At 38.6% G+C, this 19,767-nt stretch overlaps 1 protein-coding gene across 1 annotated transcript in view; it reads right to left on the reverse strand.

The window, feature by feature from the left end:
- The window catches only part of SYNE1 (spectrin repeat containing nuclear envelope protein 1), a 780,519-nt gene that overhangs the window by 721,981 nt on the left and 38,771 nt on the right, over positions 1-19,767 (reverse strand).

Here is a 19,767-nt window from a genome sequence, read left to right on the forward strand (position 1 = left end):
GTAGAGGAAAAAAGAGTACTCAAGAAAGGCCTTTCCTTTTGTCCACCCAATACTCCAAATATTTTCAACCTATTTGTCGATATTAACAATTTCACACGAAAGTTATCCTTACAGAAGTATTTCGCAAATAAAAAATTAGTTAAAGACCAACTTCATAACCACAATTCACAAATAATATTAACTGACAACATGCCGTCTGATAAATCAACACCATGTGTTATAACAAATATTGAAGACATAACTGATCACCTATTTGAAGGATATATACATACCAATGTGAAAAACAAATCAAATTTCAATCCCAATATTAGCAACAACAAATACATAGAATTATATCAAAATATGGTTCTAGAAGATTGTGAAAGATTACTAAAAACAACAGCTAAAAAAACCAATTATTCCTTTCACAGACACAAAAAAGCTTTACATAGTTTACAAAACAATCCTAACATCATTATTCGTGATGCGGACAAGGGGGGGGGGCATTATCATTCAAGATTACAAGGATTACATTAAAGAAGCAGAAAGAATCCTGGGTGATTCTAATTACTATAGAATTCTACCTAGAGATCCGACTCCTATTTTTAAACTAACGTATCAGAAACTAATAGACAAAGGCGCTCTACAGGGTATTTTAAATAAAGAAGAAAGAGAATTTTTGAAAACAGAGTACCCCAGCATAGCACATTACTATCATCTTCCAAAAATCCATAAGGACAAAAATAACCCCCCCGGACGTCCTATCATAGCAGGGATTGGCAATTTGACTTATAATTTATCCTTTTATATTGACAAATTTTTACAAAAATTTGTTACCACACTTCCCTCGTACATTAGAGACAGCACTCATCTTTTACAATTATTACATAATCTTACTCTCACTAATGATAAAAAATTTTGGATTACATGTGATGTCAGTTCACTTTATTCAAATATCACTCACGATTTAGGAATACTGGCAGTATCTCATTTTTTAGAACAGGATCCCTTTTTACCTGAGGACCAAAGAACATTCATTTTGGAATGTATCAAATACATTTTACAACATAATTATTTTTTATATCTGGATCGATATTATTTACAGACAAAGGGAACGGCCATGGGTACCAGGTTCGCCCCAAGTTTCGCGAATCTCTTCATGGGTTTTTTTGAGGAGATCCATATACATCAAGCGAACCTTGGGGAGAGCCTGGTATTCTATGGCCGGTACATAGACAATCTCATTCTAATTTGGAGCGGCAGTTTAGAAGCAGCAGAAACTTTTATAACACAACTTAACGACAATAACATGGGGATCACGTTCACAGCTAACATCCAACCAGATTCAATAGAATATTTAGATTTGATACTCAGTTGGGGTCCTAATTGGTCTATCACATCAAAAACATTTTTTAAAGATGTTGATAGTAACAGCTATTTAGAATACCACAGCAACCATCACAGAAGTTGGATTAACAACGTACCGTATAGTCAGTTCAGACGCATTAGGAGAAATTGTTCGGATTATAACATCTTCCTTGAGCAAAGTCAGATTATTTATAATAGATTTATAGAAAGGAATTACCCAGTCCATATTTTAGATAACGCACTAACAAGAACGAAAAGATTAAACAGAAATGAGATATTATCCGACAAAAACAAAAGAACAATCAAGAGTTCAACTAACCAAGATGAGACTATGTTCATTACACAATACAACAACAGTTTTCAAAAAATTAATCAGATAATACTCAAACATTGGCACGTTATTCAAAGGGATCCGGTATTAAAAAACATTGTACAAGATAGACCCAAGATAGTTTACAGGAGGGCACCCACTTTGAGAAGTAAACTAGCACCAAGCAAAATAGTCAAACATGTACAACACAGATTCAATAACAACACACAAACCAAAAATGGCATATTTGGTCTACAAGGAACATACAAATGTGGAAAAACCAGTTGTAACTCTTGTCAATACATCAAACATGGCAGTAAATCTTTCAGGTCCCACACGACTGGTGACACATATCCGATTCAGGGCTTTTACAACTGTAATTCTTCCTTTGTAGTTTACCTATTGGAGTGTGTATGCGGCCTACAATATGTAGGCCGCACCTGTAGAAAAGTCAAAACAAGGTGGGGAGAACACCTACGTAATTGTAAAAACTGTAAGAAAACAAAAGTAAAACACAGTGTGCCAAATCATTGCCTAAACAAACATCAAGGCAATCCATATACTTTCAAATACACACCTATAGATTTTATCCCCAGGTCTGTAGATTACAATAGAACAAACAAACTCAGACAACGAGAAACCTTTTGGATTTTTAAGTTAAAAACACTTTTTCCTGATGGCTTAAATGCAAACTTAGATTTAGCAGCATTCAACTAATAACTGAACTTAAGAATTTGTTTGCTTGAACACTCACACAGTACACTGAACCAGACTAATAACGTTTATATACGGGTCTTCTTAAATACATCAATACGATTTCAACATCTGCAATCAGTCCATACACCCAGTATCCATAATATAAAATTGATTTTATAGATTCATAAACTAATTCTAATTTTTTTCACAAATATCAATAATACCTTTCAAAAAAACAACATAAGTAAAACATTAATAATATCATCATTTCACCAATAATAATCCTATTGGGCATTAGCACCGTATGATTAATTACGGCTTATTAGCCATATCAGACACACTACAATTTTATAAACTTGTAAATACCAATTTAAATTTAATTCCCCCAATAAAAGAATGAAACACAAGAGTTTTTCATCCGCTGACTTTGATCACAAAAGTTTAGACATCATAGGATTAAATTCAACCAAATAATAAAATAAACAAAAGAATGAATGGTCTATGATATAACCATTCACTAAAGATGTGTTTTATTATATACATACATTAAAATAAAAATACGAGTTTGTTTATGAAACACTAGTTGTTTTATGAACATGGTTGTTCATTTTATAGCAGTTGCATCCAAAAAAACCTCTGTGTATTATCATCCACAGTTGGGGGTCGCACTACATTCTAGTTATTAATTTCATTACACTATTAGATTGAGTGTATCATACAAAATCGAATGTTGAACTAATAGAACACGATCTATATATTACAATATTGGTAATCACCCCTTTTTTTCTATACACCATTCATAAAACCAATTTTAGTTGGGTATACACTTCACTTACACATACACACACACACATCACTGTATTCGTTTGATCAAAATAACATTTTTTAAATTTAGATATAACACACATCACACCTTGTACATACACTCACACATACATCAGTTCTTTTTATGTTATGTCATTATTATTACTGTTTCAGAATAAGACTAAAACAAAACACTCCTGAAGTGATTAAACATGAGTCATTCAATCAATGGTGGTTTGACAATTTTAGATTTTAATTTAACTTAAGTTTGATACGAAGAAAAACCTGGTCAAAACAAAACCATATACTATCTATTTTTCATTTAGATATGTGAATCACACACTTTATTGCAAATGTTTATGGATGCTGACTCCAACACTTCAGTGTTAATTGCAGAAAATTGTGATGGGACTCTTCAAATTGTCCTAACCTGTTAGTAATGGTTTTACTTTTTATTTATTTTTCATTTAGATATGCGAATCACACATTATATTGCAAAATGTTCATGTAGGTTTACTCCAACACATCAGCGATAATTGTAGCAGATTGTGATGGGACGCTTTAAACTGATGTAGAAATTGTTTTATTTTCATTCATTTATACTTATGGGTTTTTTAGGATTTACAATGCAAGGGTTAATGATATTTACAGGTGACCAAGCCTAATTAGCACAAATGGGATACAGAGTATCCATTTTCAGCCCATTGGTTGTTGCTGAAAACCATGACAACTTCCGTTTTTAATTGTATATAAGATTGTTATTTTAAGAAATTTGTATCCATTGTTTGTATGCCTGATGAAAAGACCGGTGTAGGTCTAGAAACGCGTAGCAGTTTGTATGGAATAAAATTCATTTATTTTATATACGGAAGTTGTCCTCTGTTCTCTATTGAACCTTCCTGGTTAAGGTGTCAAAGTGTTCGATCTACTGCAGTGCTTCCTCCCTGACAAAGGTTTGAAATTGTCTGATCCACCACAGTGTCTGACTCGCTAGCTGCAGCTGCACAGACGCACACCAATCAAGTGAACGCTGAGTACCAGCTGTGTACAACCTGCCGGAGGCCACCCAGTGTGCTAACCACTGAAAGTGTTAGCCTGCCTGTCAGCACCGGTTACAATACGGTGCATCGTTCTCCGGTAAGCGACGATAATAATTACCCATTTGAACTTTTATCCAACAATATCACCCTATGTGGCGCCCTCTTTTTTATCTCTAATTACAGATATCTCCTTTCCGAAGACCAGAGGAGCGTTTGCCGCCAGTATATTTGAGTGCAAGATTCAGCACTATCAAACTCACATGAACTTTATGGTTTGTTTTTAGACCAATACCACGTATTAACTTTTTTCAGCGGACCCCGCACACGGTTCCCCTCGGGGTTCCCTTCTCATGACAGTATATTACAGTATTTCTCAACCTTGATCCTCAAATACAATAACAGGCCAGATTTTCATTATAGCTGAACCAGTGCACAGGTGAAGTAATCAGCAGAGCAGTAACACCATGGTTACTAACCTGCTCTCACCATCACCTATGCACTTTTCAGCTATAATGAAAACCTGGCCTGTTGGGGGTATCTGAGGACCGCGTTTATATCCAACTGTGACACAGTACAATCAGCTTGATAAATTGTTTATGAAATTAAAGGGACACTGAACCCAATTTTTTTTCTTTCGTGATTCAGATTGAGCATGCAATTTTAAGCAACTTTCTAATTTACTCCCATTATCAATTTTTCTTCGTTCTCTTGCTATCTTTATTTAAAAAAGAAGGCATCTAAGCTAAGGAGCCAGCCAATTTTTGGTTCAGAAACTGGACAGCACTTGCTTATTGGTGGGTGAAGTTATCCACCAATCGACAAGAACAACCCAGGTTTTTCACCAAAAATGGGCCGGTATGTAAACTTATAGTCTTGCTTTTCAAATAAAGATACCAAGAGAATGAAGAAAACCTTTCTATTAACCATAGAAAATATATAGGTCTCAGAAATTCTTTTTCCAGGAATTTTATTTTAAAATCAAATTTCACTTTTCTACTTTTAACTTAAAGGTACACTGAACTCAAATTTTTTCTTTCGTGCAATTTGAAGCTACTTTCTAATTTGCTCCTATTATACATTTTCTTTGTTCTCTTGGTATCTTTATTTAAAAAGCAGGAATGTAAAGTTTAGGAGCCGGCCCATTTTAGGTTCAGCACCCTGGATAGTGCTTGCGTATTGGTGGCTATATATAGCCACCAATAAGCAAGCGCAACCCAAGTCTGAACCAAAAATGGGCCGGCTCGGAGAACGAAGACAAATTGATAATAGGAGAAAAACATAATTTATGTAAGAACTTACCTGATAAATTCATTTCTTTCATATTGGCAAGAGTCCATGAGCTAGTGACGTATGGGATATACAATCCTACCAGGAGGGGCAAAGTTTCCCAAACCTCAAAATGCCTATAAATACACCCCTCACCACACCCACAATTCAGTTTTAACGAATAGCCAAGTAGTGGGGTGATAAAGAAAGGAGTAAAAAGCATCAACAAAGGAATTTGGAAATAATTGTGCTTTATACAAAAAAATCATAACCACCATAAAAAGGGTGGGCCTCATGGACTCTTGCCAATATGAAAGAAATTAATTTATCAGGTAAGTTCTTACATAAATTATGTTTTCTTTCATGTAATTGGCAAGAGTCCATGAGCTAGTGACATATGGGATATCAATACCCAAGATGTTGAACTCCACGCAAGAGTCACTAGAGAGGGAGGGATAAAAATAAACAACAGCCAAATGCTGAAAAAATAATCCACAACCCAAAATATAAGTTATTCTCATGAAGAAAAGAAAAATTTAAAACATCAGTAGAAGAATCAAACTGAAACAGCTGCCTGAAGAACTTTTCTACCAAAAACTGCTTCAGAAGAAGCAAATACATCAAAACGGTAGAATTTAGTAAATGTTTGCAAAGAGGACCAAGTCGCTGCTTTGCAAATCTGATCAACTGAAGCTTCATTCTTAAAAACCCATGAAGTGGAGACTGATCTAGTAGAATGAGCTGTAATTCTCTGAGGCGGGGCTCGAACCGACTCTAAGCTTGAAGAATCAAAAGCTTTAACCAAGAGGCCAAGGAAATAGCAGAGGCCTTCTGACTTTTCCTAGGACCAGAAAATATAACAAATAGACTAGACAACAATTTCTCTACTAATGTTGTTAGAATTCACAACCTTAGGTAAAAATTCAAATGATGTCCGCAAAACTGCCTTATCCTGATGGAAAAATCAGAAAAGGAGATTCACAAGAAAGAGCAGATAGCTCAGAAACTCTTCTAGCAGAAGAGATAGCCAAAAGGAACAACACTTTCCAAGAAAGTAGTTTAATATCCAAAGAATGCATAGGCTCAAAAGGAGGAGCCTGTAACGCCTTTAAAACCAAATTAAGACTCCAAGGAGGAGAAATTGATTTAATGACAGGCTTAATACGAACTAAAGCCTGTACAAAACAGTGAATATCAGGAAGATTAGCAATCTTTCTGTGAAATAAAACAGAAAGAGCAGAGATTTGTCCCTTCAAGGAACTTGCAGACAAACCCTTATCCAAACCATCCTGGAGAAACTGTAAAATTCTAGGAATTCTAAAAGAATGCCAAGAGAATTTATTAGAAGAACACCATGAAATTTAAGTCTTCCAAACTCGATAATAAATCTTCCTAGAGACAGATTTACGAGCTTGTAACATAGTATTAATTACTGAGTTAGAGAAACCTCTATGACTTAGTACTAAGCGTTCAATTTCCATACCTTCAAATTTAATGATTTGAGATCCTGATGGAAAAACGGACCTTGAGACAGTAGGTCCGGCCTTAACAGAAGTGGCCAAGGTTGGCAACTGGACATCCGAACAAGATCCGCATACCAAAACCTGTGTGGCCATGCTGGAGCCACCAGCAAAACAAACAATTGTTCCATGATGATTTTGGATATCACTATTGGAAGAAGAACTAGAGCAGGAAAATGTAAGCAGGATGAAAACACCAAGGAAGTGTCAGCGCATCCACTGCTTCCGCCTGAACATCCCTGGACCTGGACAGGTATCTGGGAAGTTTCTTGTTTAGATGAGAAGCCATCAGATCTATTTCTGGAAGACCCCACATCTGAACAATCTGATAAAACACATCCGGATGGAGAGACCACTCCCCTGGATGTAAAGTCTGAAGGCTAAGATAATCCGCCTCCCAATTGTCTACACCTGGGATATGAACCGCAGAAATTAAACAGGAGCTGGATTCCGCCCAAACAAGTATCCGAGATACTTCTTTCATAGCTTGGGGACTGTGAGTCCCACCCTGATGATTGACATATGCCACCGTTGTGATATTGTCTGTCTGAAAACAAATGAACGGTTCTCTCTTCAACAGAGGACAAAACTGAAGAGCTCTGAGAATTGCACGGAGTTCTAAAATATTGATTGGTAATCTCGCCTCTTGAGATTTCCAAACCCCTTGTGCTGTTAGAGATCCTCAGACAGCTCCCCAACCTGAAAGACTTGCATCTGTCGTGATCACAGTCCAGGTTGGCCGAACAAAAGAGGCCCCTTGAACTAAACGCTGGTGATTTAACCACCACGTCAGAGAGTGTCGAACATTGGGATTTAAGGATATTAATTGTGATATCTTTGTATAATCCCGGCACCATTGATTCAGCATGCAAAGCTGGAGAGGTCTCATGTGAAAACGAGCAAAAGGAATCGCGTCCGATGCTGCAGTCATGAGGCATAAAACTTCCATGCACATAGCCACTGAAGGGAATGACTGAGACTGAAGGTGCCGACATGCTGCAACCAATTTCAAACGTCTCTTGTCTGTTAGAGACAGAGTCATGGACACTGAATCTATCTGGAAACCTAAAAAGGTGACCCTTGTCTGAGGAATCAAAAAACATTTTGGTAAATTGATCCTCCAACCATGTTTTCGAAGAAACAACACTAGTTGATTCGTGTGAGATTCTGCAGAACGTAAAGACTGAGCTAGTACCAAGATATCGTCCAAATAAGGAAACACCGCAATACCCTGTTCTCTGATTACAGAGAGTAGGGCACCTAGAACCTTTGAAAAGATTATTGGAGCTGTTGCTAGGCCAAATGGAAGAGCAACAAATTGGTAATGCTTGTCTAGAAAAGAGAATCTCAGGAACTGATAATGTTCTAGATTAATCGGAATATGAAGGTAAGCATCCTGCTAGTCTATTGTAGACATATAATGTCCTTGCTGAACAAAAGGCAGAATAGTCCTTATAGTGACCATCTTGAAAGTTGGTACTCTTACATGACGATTCAAAATTGGTCTGAATGAATTTTCTTTCTTTGGGACGATGAATAGATTTGAATAAAACCCCAGACCTTGTTCCTGAAAAGGAACCGGCATGATTACCCCTGAAACCTCCAGATCTGAAACACACTTCAGGAAAGCCTGGGCTTTTACTGGATTCACTGGGATGCGTGAGAGAGAAAATCTTCTCACAGGAGGTCTTACTCTGAATCCTATTCGGTACCCCTGAGAGACAATGCTCTAAATCCATTGATTTTGGACAGAATTTGCCCAAACATCCTTGAAAAACCTTAATCTGCCCCTACCAGCTGAGCTGGAATGAGGGCCGCACCTTCATGCGGACTTAGGGGCTGACTTTGGTTTCTTAAAAGGCTTGGATTTATTCCAATTTGAGGAAGGCTTCCAATTGGAAACAGATTCCTTGGGGGAAGGATTAGGTTTTTGTTCCTTATTTTGACGTAAGGAACGAAAATTATTAGAAAGCCTTAAATTTACCCTTAGGTTTTTTTTATCCTGAGGCAAAAAAACTCCCTTCCCCCCAGTAACAGTTGAAATAATAGAATCCAACTGAGAACCAAATAAATTATTACCTTGGAAAGAAAGAGATAGTAATCTAGACTTAGATGTCATATCAGCATTCCAAGATATAAGCCACAAATCTCTTCTAGCTAAAATAGCTAAAGACATGGATCTAACATCAATTTTGATCATATCAAAAATAGCATCACAAATAAAATGATTAGCATGTTGTAGTAAATGAACAATGCTATATAAGTCAGAATCCAATTCTTGTTGTGCTAAATTCTCCAACCAAAAAGTTGAAGCAGCTGCAACATCAGCCAAAGTAATTGCAGGCCTAAGAAGATGGCCTGAATATAAATAGGCTTTCCTTAGATAAGATTCAAGCTTCCTATCTAAAGGATCTTTAAAGGAAGTACTATCTTCCATAGGAATAGTGGTTCATTTAGCAAGAGTAGAAATAGCCCCATCAACTTTGGGGATCTTTTCCCAAAACTCTATTGAAATTGCTGGTAAAGGATACAATTTTTTAAACCTTGCAGAAGGATTAAAAGGAGTACCCGGCTTATAACATTCCTTAGAAATCATATCAGAAATAGCATCAGGAATAGGAAAAACCTCTGGAGTAACCACAGGAGGTTTAAAACAGAATTTAAACGTTTACTCGTTTTAATATCAAGAGGACTAGCTTCCTCAATATCCAAAGTAATTAACACTTCTTTTAACAAAGAACGCATATACTCCATTTTAAATAAATAAGTAGATTTGTCAGTGTCAATCTCTGAGGAAGGATCTTCTGAATCAGATAGATCCTCATCAGAGGTGGATAATTCATTATGTTGTCGGTCATTTGAAATTTCATCAACTTTATGAGAAGTTTTAAAAGACCTCTTAAGCTTATTAGAAGGTGGAAATGCAGACAAAGCCTTCTGAAAAGAATCAGTAACAAATTCTTTAAAATTCATAGGTATATCATGTACATTAGAAGTTGAAGGAACTGCAACCGGCAATGTACTATTACTGATGGACACTATCTGCATGTAAAAGTTTATCATGACAACTAATACAAATGACATTAGGAGATATAATCTCCACAATTTTACAACAAATGCACTTAGCTTTGGTAGAACCGATGTCAGGCAGAAAAGTTCCAACAGATACTTCTGAGGCAGGATTGAGACATCTTGCAAAATGTAAAAGAAAAAACAACATATAAAGCAAAAATATCAATTTCCTTATATGACAGTATCAGGAATGGGAAAAAATGCAAATAGCATAGTCCTCTGACATAGAAAAAGGCAAGAAGCAAAAGCAATGGGGCAATAAATAATGAAAAAAAGTTTGGCGGCAAGTATGACGCACAAGGTAACTGAAATTTTTTTTGCCGCCAACCATGTCCGGAAATGACACACTCACGTCACTAACGACGCAACCCTGTGTGAAACCTCTGCATCAATTACACCGCCGGAAATGACGAACTTGCGTCAACGGACGTGCCTTTCGTGCCAAAAAATTGTCGCGCCAAGAATGACGCAATAAAGAGTAGCATTTGGCGCACCCGCGAGCCTAAGTCACTCCGCAATTTGAAACAATGTAGTCAATTGAAAAAAGGACTAAACCCCAGGTAAGAAAAATATTTCTTATATTAACTTTCCCCAAATATGAAACTGACAATCTGCAAAAGGAAATACATGAACCTGACTCATGGCAAATATACGTACAATACATATATTTAGAACTTTATATAAATGCATAAAGTGCCAAACCATAGCTGAGGTGCCTTAAGAAATAAAAACATACTTACCAAAAGACACCCATCCACATATAGCAGATAGCCAAACCAGTACTGAAATAGTTATCAGTAGAGGTAATGGTATATGACAGTATATCGTCGATCTGAAAAGGGAGGTAGGAGATGAATCTCTAAGACCGATAACAGAGAACCTATGAAAAAGACCCCGTTAGGAAAATCATTGCATTCAATAGGTGATACTCTCCATGTCCCTCTGACATTCGCTGTACTCTGAGAGGAATCAGGCTTCAAAATGCTGAGAAGTGCATGTCAACGTAGAAATCTTAGCACAAACTAACTTCACCGCCTCCATAGGAGGCAAAGTTTGTAAAACTGAATTGTGGGTGTGGTAAGGGGTGTATTTATAGACATTTTGAGGTTTGGGAAACTTTGCCCCTCCTGGTAGGATTGTATATCCCATACGTCACTCCCATACGTCACTAGCTCATGGACTCTTGCCAATTACATGAAAGAAATTAGAAAGTTGCTTAAAATTGCATGCTCTATCTGAATAATGAAAAAAAAATTAGTTTAGTATCCCTTTAATATCGGCTAAAATTTTAGCTGGGTGGTCAGTAAAATCAGTGGGGTGGTGTACCCGCTAAAAAGGTCCTGGGGAGAACACTGAAATATATGCCTACAGCGGAACTTAATAAAAAATGTTGAGAAACCCCGCTGTATCTCACCAAATAATTATTTACTATTGTCTAGAATTAACCTTTTCCTGCCGTTAGGACATTCCATGCCATCCTAAATGCGCGGGGCTTTAGCGCCGATAGTAAGGCATGGGAAGTCCTCGCCGTTTGGCTGTACTGAAGCCAACGGCGCTTACAGATTGGGATTGCGGTACGGTAGGCGTGCCTAGCATCATAGGGACGCCCCCTGACCCGATCCCATCTTTGAAATCTCGCGATCGTATGTGTGATTTCAATTTGTTTACATCGACAATTTAGATCCAACACGAACGGGTTAATGTCAGATGTTGTTATTTTGTATTTTAATTCTGTCAACACAAATAATCTCAATTTTATTTTATGTGTTATGGTTTTTTTTTTATTATTATATTTGCTCTTCTGGGTTCTTGTTCTGTTATTTATTTATTTAAACTCAAATAAATAGAAATAAACAGATTTGTTTCATATGATAAAAGAACAATTTGAGAAATATATCTAAAAGTGAATTTAAAAGAAACAAAATAAAAAGTATATGATCTAATATCTAGATCTATTATCTAAAAATCATTTTATTATTGCATTATTGGTTACATATAAATGTGCATTTAACCCCTGCAAAAGGGGTCAAACACCTAACTAAAGTCAACTGAAGAACAGTAATGCACTACTGGGTACTAACCGAACATATGGTGAGCTAATAAAAACAGGCATATGTGTGTAACCACTAAGAAAATGGCGGCCGTTCATGGCATTCGTCTCTTTTCGGAAAAGGATGTATTCTTGTGAATGTGGAACACACTAAAATCTATGAACAGATCTTAGTGTGTTGAACTTTCACAAGAATAAATCTGGCTCCAAAAAAAAGCTGAATGCCACGGGCGGCAACCATTTTTCTCATTCAGATCCTAACAAAGGATCTTGTTAAGGAAAAATATTTGGACCTCCCTAGTAACCACCAATCATCAGCTAGCTCCCAGTAGTGCATTGCTTCTCCTGAGCTATCCTAGATATGCTTTCCAACAAAGGCTATTAAGAGAGCAAATTAAAAGTGATAATAGAAGTAAAAGAAGTCTCTTAAAATCCCATGCTCTGTCTGAATCCTAACATTTTTACTTTGACTTCGAGGTCCCTTTAAAGACACAAGAACCTTAAAGGGACATGAAACCAAAACATTTTATTTCCTGATTTAGAAAGAGCATGAAATTTTAAACAACTTTCTAATTCACTTCTATTATCTAATTTGTTTTATTCTCTTGATATTCTGTGCTGAAAAGCATATCTAGATAGGCTCAGTAACTGGTGATTGGTGGCTGCACATAGATGCCTCGTGTGATTGGCTCACCCATGTGCATTGCTATTTCTTCAACAAAGGATATCTAAAAAATTAAGCAAATTAGATAATAGAAGTAAATAGGAATGTTGTTTAAAATTGTATTCTCTACCTGAATTATGAAAGAAAATTTTTGGGTTGAGTGTCCCTTTAATTTCTTTGAACAGACTTGTTTTCTAGATATCACATGAATATGGTTAAATCTCAGACAAATTAAGACCATAGCATTCAGTAAACAGCTGGCAATCTAATTATTATTTTGTGGAAATAAGGAAAACTGTATATGTCTAGGGTCAGCAAACTTGGGCCCCCAGATGTTTTGGAAATACATTTCCCATGATGCTGAGACACGCTTTAGGCTGTCTGAGCATCATGGGAAATGTAGTTCCAAAACATCTGGGGGCCAAGGTTGCTGAACCCTGGATATGTGATTCACAGAATACAGAAAAAAAAAATTATTTTAAAGAATAAAGCAAAATAGGAAATAAAATAAATAAAACATATTGAGGAAAATTATAAAAGAAAAGAAAGAAACTGAAAAAGATACAGGGAATAAAAAAGTAACATATCTAAGAGAGGGAAGTATGAAAAACATGAAATAGAAAAAAGAAAAGAAAAAGGAATAAAGAGACATTATACACTCGTTTTTTCTTTGCATAAATGTTTTGTAAATGATTTATTTATATAGCCCATAAAGTTGTTTTTTTGTTCTTTTTTAAATGGATAGTTTTACTTATTTTTTTTCAAACTCCTAACCAAGCCCCAAAGTTTTAGGAAAATACTGACGTATACCTACTCCAGCTTGCTTCTGTTTGTGTAAAGGGTCTTTTCATATGCAAAGGAAAGGGGAGGGGGAGTGTCTGGTCCCACTTGCAGTGGGTGTTTCAGTAACTTTTTAAACAGAGCTAAACTGGAAGCTTCTAAGTAAGTTTTTAAACGGTTTTATACCGGATTTTTATTTCAGTATCTGTGCATATTATTCTTTATAGTAGTGTCTATTACATGCAGTTATATGAAAATGGTGGATACTGTCCCTTTAAGGAAGAAAAAGATCAAGAGATATAAAAAGAGATTACAATATACAAAATGGGATCGAAATACAGGAGTGAGAGAAAACCATAAAAATAGTGGCCTGTTGTTGGATAACATCTTCACCTATTATTTTAATGTAGGACAAACACAGGCTTGTGAGCAAATCATTCCCAAGGTTCTAGTTTATATTACACCTAATGACACATCTTAAAGGGACATTAAACCCTAAACATTTCATGTACCTGCCTCTAATTTATTAGTGTCACCATATTGGATGTTGGAAGTTAAATGAAAGTGATGGAAGTGTTAATCTGTACACCTTACACATTTTTCTTGCAGATGTAAAGTGGAATACGTACACTAGGAGAAAAATGATAGCTGATAACACTTTACATCTGCAGAATGGTTAAATGCTATGGGTTACACCACCAATGGAAACTAGACCTTGTGTGAAGGGTTTAAACACATAAAGCCCCACACCATGTATGGGCAAGGTTACTTGCATATGCTACACCTAATAATCTCACCAACCATGTTTTGCTCAGTAGCACCAATGCATTGTGGTTCTTTAGCACAAAAACATGATTTATGCTTATCTGATAAATTTATTTCTCTTGTAGTGTATCCAGTCCACGGATCATCCATTACTTGTGGGATATATTCCCTTCCCAACAGGAAGTTGCAAGAGGATCACCCACAGCAAAGCTGCTATATAGCTCCTCCCCTCACATGTCATATCCAGTCATTCGACCGAAACAAGACGAGAAAGGAGAAACCATAGGGTGCAGTAGTGACTGTAGTTTAATTAAAAATTTAGACCTGCCTTAAAAGGACAGGGCGGGCCGTGGAATGGATACACTACAAGAGAAATAAATTTATCAGGTAAGCATAAATTATGTTTTCTCTTGTTAAGTGTATCCAGTCCACGGATCATCCATTACTTGTGGGATACCAATACCAAAGCTTAAGTACACGGATGATGGGAGGGACAAGGCAGGAACTTAAACGGAAGGAACCACTGCCTGTAGAACCTTTCTCCCAAAAACAGCCTCCGAAGAAGCAAAGGTGTCAAATTTGTAAAATTTCGAAAAAGTGTGAAGCGAAGACCAAGTCGCAGCCTTGCAAATCTGTTCAACAGAGGCCTCATTTTTAAAGGCCCAGGTGGAAGCCACAGCTCTAGTAGAATGAGCTGTAATCCTTTCAGGGGGCTGCTGTCCAGCAGTCTCATAGGCTAAGCGTATTATGCTTCTAAGCCAAAAGGAGAGAGAAGTTGCCGAAGCCTTTTGACCTCTCCGCTGCCCAGAGTAAACGACAAACAGGGCAGATGTTTGACGAAAATCTTTAGTTGCCTGTAAGTACAACTTCAAGGCACGGACTACGTCCAGATTATGTAAAAGACGTTCCTTCTTTGAAGAAGGATTAGGGCACAATGACGGGACAACAATCTCTTGATTGATATTCCTGTTAGAAACCACCTTAGGTAAAAACCCAGGTTTAGTACGCAGAACTACCTTGTCTGAGTGGAAAATCAGATAAGGAGAATCACAATGTAAGGCAGATAACTCCGAGACTCTTCGAGCCGAGGAAATAGCCATCAAAAACAGAACTTTCCAAGATAAAAGTTTAATATCAATGGAATGAAGGGGTTCAAACGGAACTCCTTGAAGAACTTTAAGAACCAAGTTTAAGCTCCACGGAGGAGCAACAGTTTTAAACACAGGCTTAATCCTAGCCAAAGCCTGACAAAAAGCCTGGACGTCTGGAACCTCTGCCAGACGCTTGTGCAAAAGAATAGAGACAGAGCAGATATCTGTCCTTTTAACGAACTAGCTGATAAGCCTTTTTCCAAACCCTCTTGGAGAAAGGACAATATCCTAGGAATCCTAACCTTACTCCATGAGTAACTTTTGGATTCGCACCAATAAAGGTATTTACGCCATATCTTATGGTAGATTTTCCTGGTAACAGGCTTTCGTGCCTGTATTAAGGTATCAATAACTGACTCGGAGAAGCCACGCTTTGATAGGATCAAGCGTTCAATCTCCATGCAGTCAGTCTCAGAGAAATTAGATTTGGATGATTGAAAGGACCTTGTATTAGAAGGTCTTGCCTCAGAGGTAGAGTCCATGGTGGACAGGATGACATGTCCACAAGGTCTGAATACCAGGTCCTGCGTGGCCACGCAGGTGCTATCAGAATCACTGATGCTCTCTCCTGCTTGATCTTGGCGACCAGTCGAGGGAGCAGAGGAAACGGTGGAAACACATAAGCCAGGTTGAAGAACCAAGGAGCTGCTAGAGCATCTATCAGGGTCGCTCCCGGGTCCCTGGACCTGGATCCGTAACGAGGAAGCTTGGCGTTCTGGCGAGACGCCATGAGATCCAGTTCTGGTTTGCCCCAACGATGGACCAGTTGAGCAAACACCTCCGGATGGAGTTCCCACTCCCCCGGATGAAAAGTCTGATGACTTAGAAAATCCGCCTCCCAGTTCTCCACGCCTGGAGATGTGGATCGCTGACAAGTAGCAAGAGTGAGACTCTGCCCAGCGAATTATCTTTGAGACTTCTAACATCGCTAGGGAACTCCTGGTTCCCCCTTGATGGTTGATGTAAGCCACAGTCGTGATATTGTCCGACTGAAATCTGATGAACCTCAGTGTTGCTAACTGAGGCCAAGCTAGAAGAGCATTGAATATTGCTCTTAACTCCAGAATATTTATTGGGAGGGGTTTCTCCTCCTGAGTCCGCAATCCCTGAGCCTTCAGGGAATTCCAGACTGCGCCCCAGCCTAGAAGGCTGGCATCTGTTGTTACAATCGTCCAATCTGGCCTGCGAAAGGTCATACCCTTGGACAGATGGACCCGAGATAGCCACCAGAGAAGAGAATCTCTGGTCTCTTGATCCAGATTTAGTAGAGGGGACAAATATGAGTAATCCCCATTCCACTGACCTAGCATGCACAATTGCAGCGGTCTGAGATGCAGGCGCGCAAATGGCACTATGTCCATTGCCGCTACCATTAAGCCGATTACTTCCATGCACTGAGCCACTGACGGGCGTGGAATGGAATGAAGAACACGTCAAGCATTTAAAAGTTTTGATAACCTGGCCTCCGTCAGGTAAATTTTAATTTCTACAGAATCTATCAGAGTCCCTAGGAAGGAGACTCTTGTGAGTGGTGATAGAGAACTCTTTTCCACGTTCACTTTCCACCCATGCGACCTCAGAAATGCCAGAACAATCTCTGTATGAGACTTGGCAATTTGAAAGCTTGACGCCTGTATCAGGATGTCGTCTAGATACGGAGCCAGCGCTATGCCTCGCAGTCTTACAACCGCCAGAAGTGAGCCCAGAACCTTTGTAAAGATTCTCGGGGCTGTAGCCAACCCGAAGGGGAGGGCTACAAATTGGTAATGCTTGTCTAGAAAGGCAAATCTTAGGAACCGATGATGATCTTTGTGAATCGGTATATGAAGGTAGGCATCCTTTAAGTCCACTGTAGTCATGTACTGACCCTCTTGGATCATGGGTAGGATGGTCCGAATAGTTTCCATTTTGAATGATGGAACTCTTAGGAATTTGTTTAAGATCTTTAGGTCCAAAATTGGTCTGAAGGTACCCTCTTTCTTGGGAACCACGAACAGATTTGAATAAAATCCCTGTCCTTGTTCCGTTCGCGGAACTGGATGGATCACCCCCATTACTAGGAGGTCCTGTACAAAGCGTAGGAATGCCTCTTTCTTTATCTGGTTTTCTGATAACCTTGAAAGATGAAATCTCCCTTGAGGAGGGGAAGCCTTGAAGTCCAGAAGATATGCCTGAGATATGATCTCCAACGCCCAAGGATCCTGGACATCTCTTGCCCACGCCTGGGCGAAGAGAGAAAGTCTGCCCCCCACTAGATCCGTTTCCGGATAGGGGGCCGTTCCTTCATGCTGTCTTGGGGGCAGTAGCAGGTTTTCTGGCCTGCTTGCCCTTGTTCCAGGACTGGTTAGGTTTCCAGTTCTGTCTGAAATGAGCAACAGTTCCTCCCTGTTTTGGAGCGGAGGAAGTTGATGCTGCTCCTGCCTTGAAATTTCGAAAGGCACGAAAATTAGACTGCTTGGCCTTTGGTTTGGCCCTGTCCTGAGGAAGGGTATGCCCCTTACCTCCAGTAATGTCAGCAATAATTTCCTTCAAGCCGGGCCCGAATAAGGTCTGCCCCTTGAAAGGGATATTAAGTAATTTAGATTTAGAAGTCACGTCAGCTGACCAGGATTTAAGCCATATCGCCCTCCGTGCCTGGATGGCGAATCCGGAGTTCTTAGCCGTTAGTTTAGTCAAATGTACAATGACATCAGAAACAAATGAGTTAGCTAGCTTAAGTGATTTAAGCTTGTCCATAATTTCATCCAATGGAGCTGTGTGAATGGCCTCTTCCAGAGACTCAAACCAGAATGCCGCAGCAGCAGTGACAGGCGCAATACATGCAAGGGGCTGCAGGATAAAACCTTGTTGAACAAACATTTTCTTAAGGTAACCTTCTAATTTTTCATCCATTGGATCCGAAAAAGCACAACTATCCTCAACCGGGATAGTGGTACGCTTTGCTAAAGTAGAAACTGCTCCCTCCACCTTAGGGACCGTCTGCCATAAGTCCCGTGTAGTGGCGTCTATTGGAAACATTTTTCTAAATATAGGAGGCGGGGAAAAAGGGCACACCGGGTCTATCCCACTCCTTGCTAATAATTTCTGTAAGCCTTTTAGGTATAGGGAAAACATCAGTACACACCGGTACCGCATAGTATCTATCCAGCCTACACAATTTCTCTGGAATTGCAACTGTGTTACAATCGTTCAGAGCAGCTAAAACCTCCCCAAGCAATACACGGAGGTTCTTAAATTTAAAATTAGAGATCTCTGAATCAGGTTTCCCCGGATCAGATCCGTCACCCACAGAATGAAGCTCTCCGTCCTCATGTTCTGCAAACTGTGACGCAGTATCAGACATGGCTCTTACAGCACCAGCGCGCTCTGCATCTCTCCTAATCCCAGAGCTATCGCGCTTGCCTCTCAATTCTGGCAATCTAGATAATACTTCTGACAGGGTATTATTCATGATTGTAGCCATGTCCTGTAAAGTAATTGCTATGGGCGTCTCTGATGCACTTGGCGCCATAATAGCATGCGCCCCCTGAGCGGGAGGCGAAGGTACTGACACGTGAGGAGAGTTAGTCGGCATAACTTCCCCCTCGTCGTCTGGTGATAATTCTTTTATAGATAAAGACTGACCTTTATTATTTAAAGTGAAATCAATACATTTAGTACACATATTCCTATGGGGCTCCACACTGGCTTTCAAACATAATGAACAAGTAGATTCATCTATGTCAGACATGTTTAAACAGACTAGCAATAAGACTGGCAAGCTTGAAAAACACTTCACAATAAGTTTACAAGCAATATAAACAACGCTACTGCGCCTTTAAGAAGCACAAAACCTGTCTCAAGTTGAAATAACAATGAACCAAAGCAGTTATACCAACCAAATTTTCACAGTAAATGTAGTAAGTCAACAGAGCATTGCACCCACTTGCAAATGGATGATTAACCCCTTAATACCCAAAACGGATAAACAATAGAGAAAAACGTTTTTTAAAACAGTCAAACACACTGTCACAGCTCTGCTGTGACTGATTACCTCCCTCAATAAGACTTTTGAAGCCTTTTGAGCCCTCTAGAGAACTCCTGGATCATGCAGGAAGAAGCAGGAAGTCTGAGTCTAAATTTTTACTGCGCAAAAAAGCGCTAAAATAGGCCCCTCCCACTCATATTACAACAGTGGGAAGCCTCAGTTAACTGTTTCTATGCAGAAATTAAGCCAGCCATGTGGAAAAATTATGCCCCAATAAGTTTTATCACCAAATGTACGTTAAAAAAACGATTAAACATGCCAGCAAACGTTTTAAA

Source organism: Bombina bombina, chromosome 4, assembly GCF_027579735.1.
Source record: "Bombina bombina isolate aBomBom1 chromosome 4, aBomBom1.pri, whole genome shotgun sequence".
Classification (NCBI taxonomy): Eukaryota; Metazoa; Chordata; class Amphibia; order Anura; family Bombinatoridae; genus Bombina; species Bombina bombina.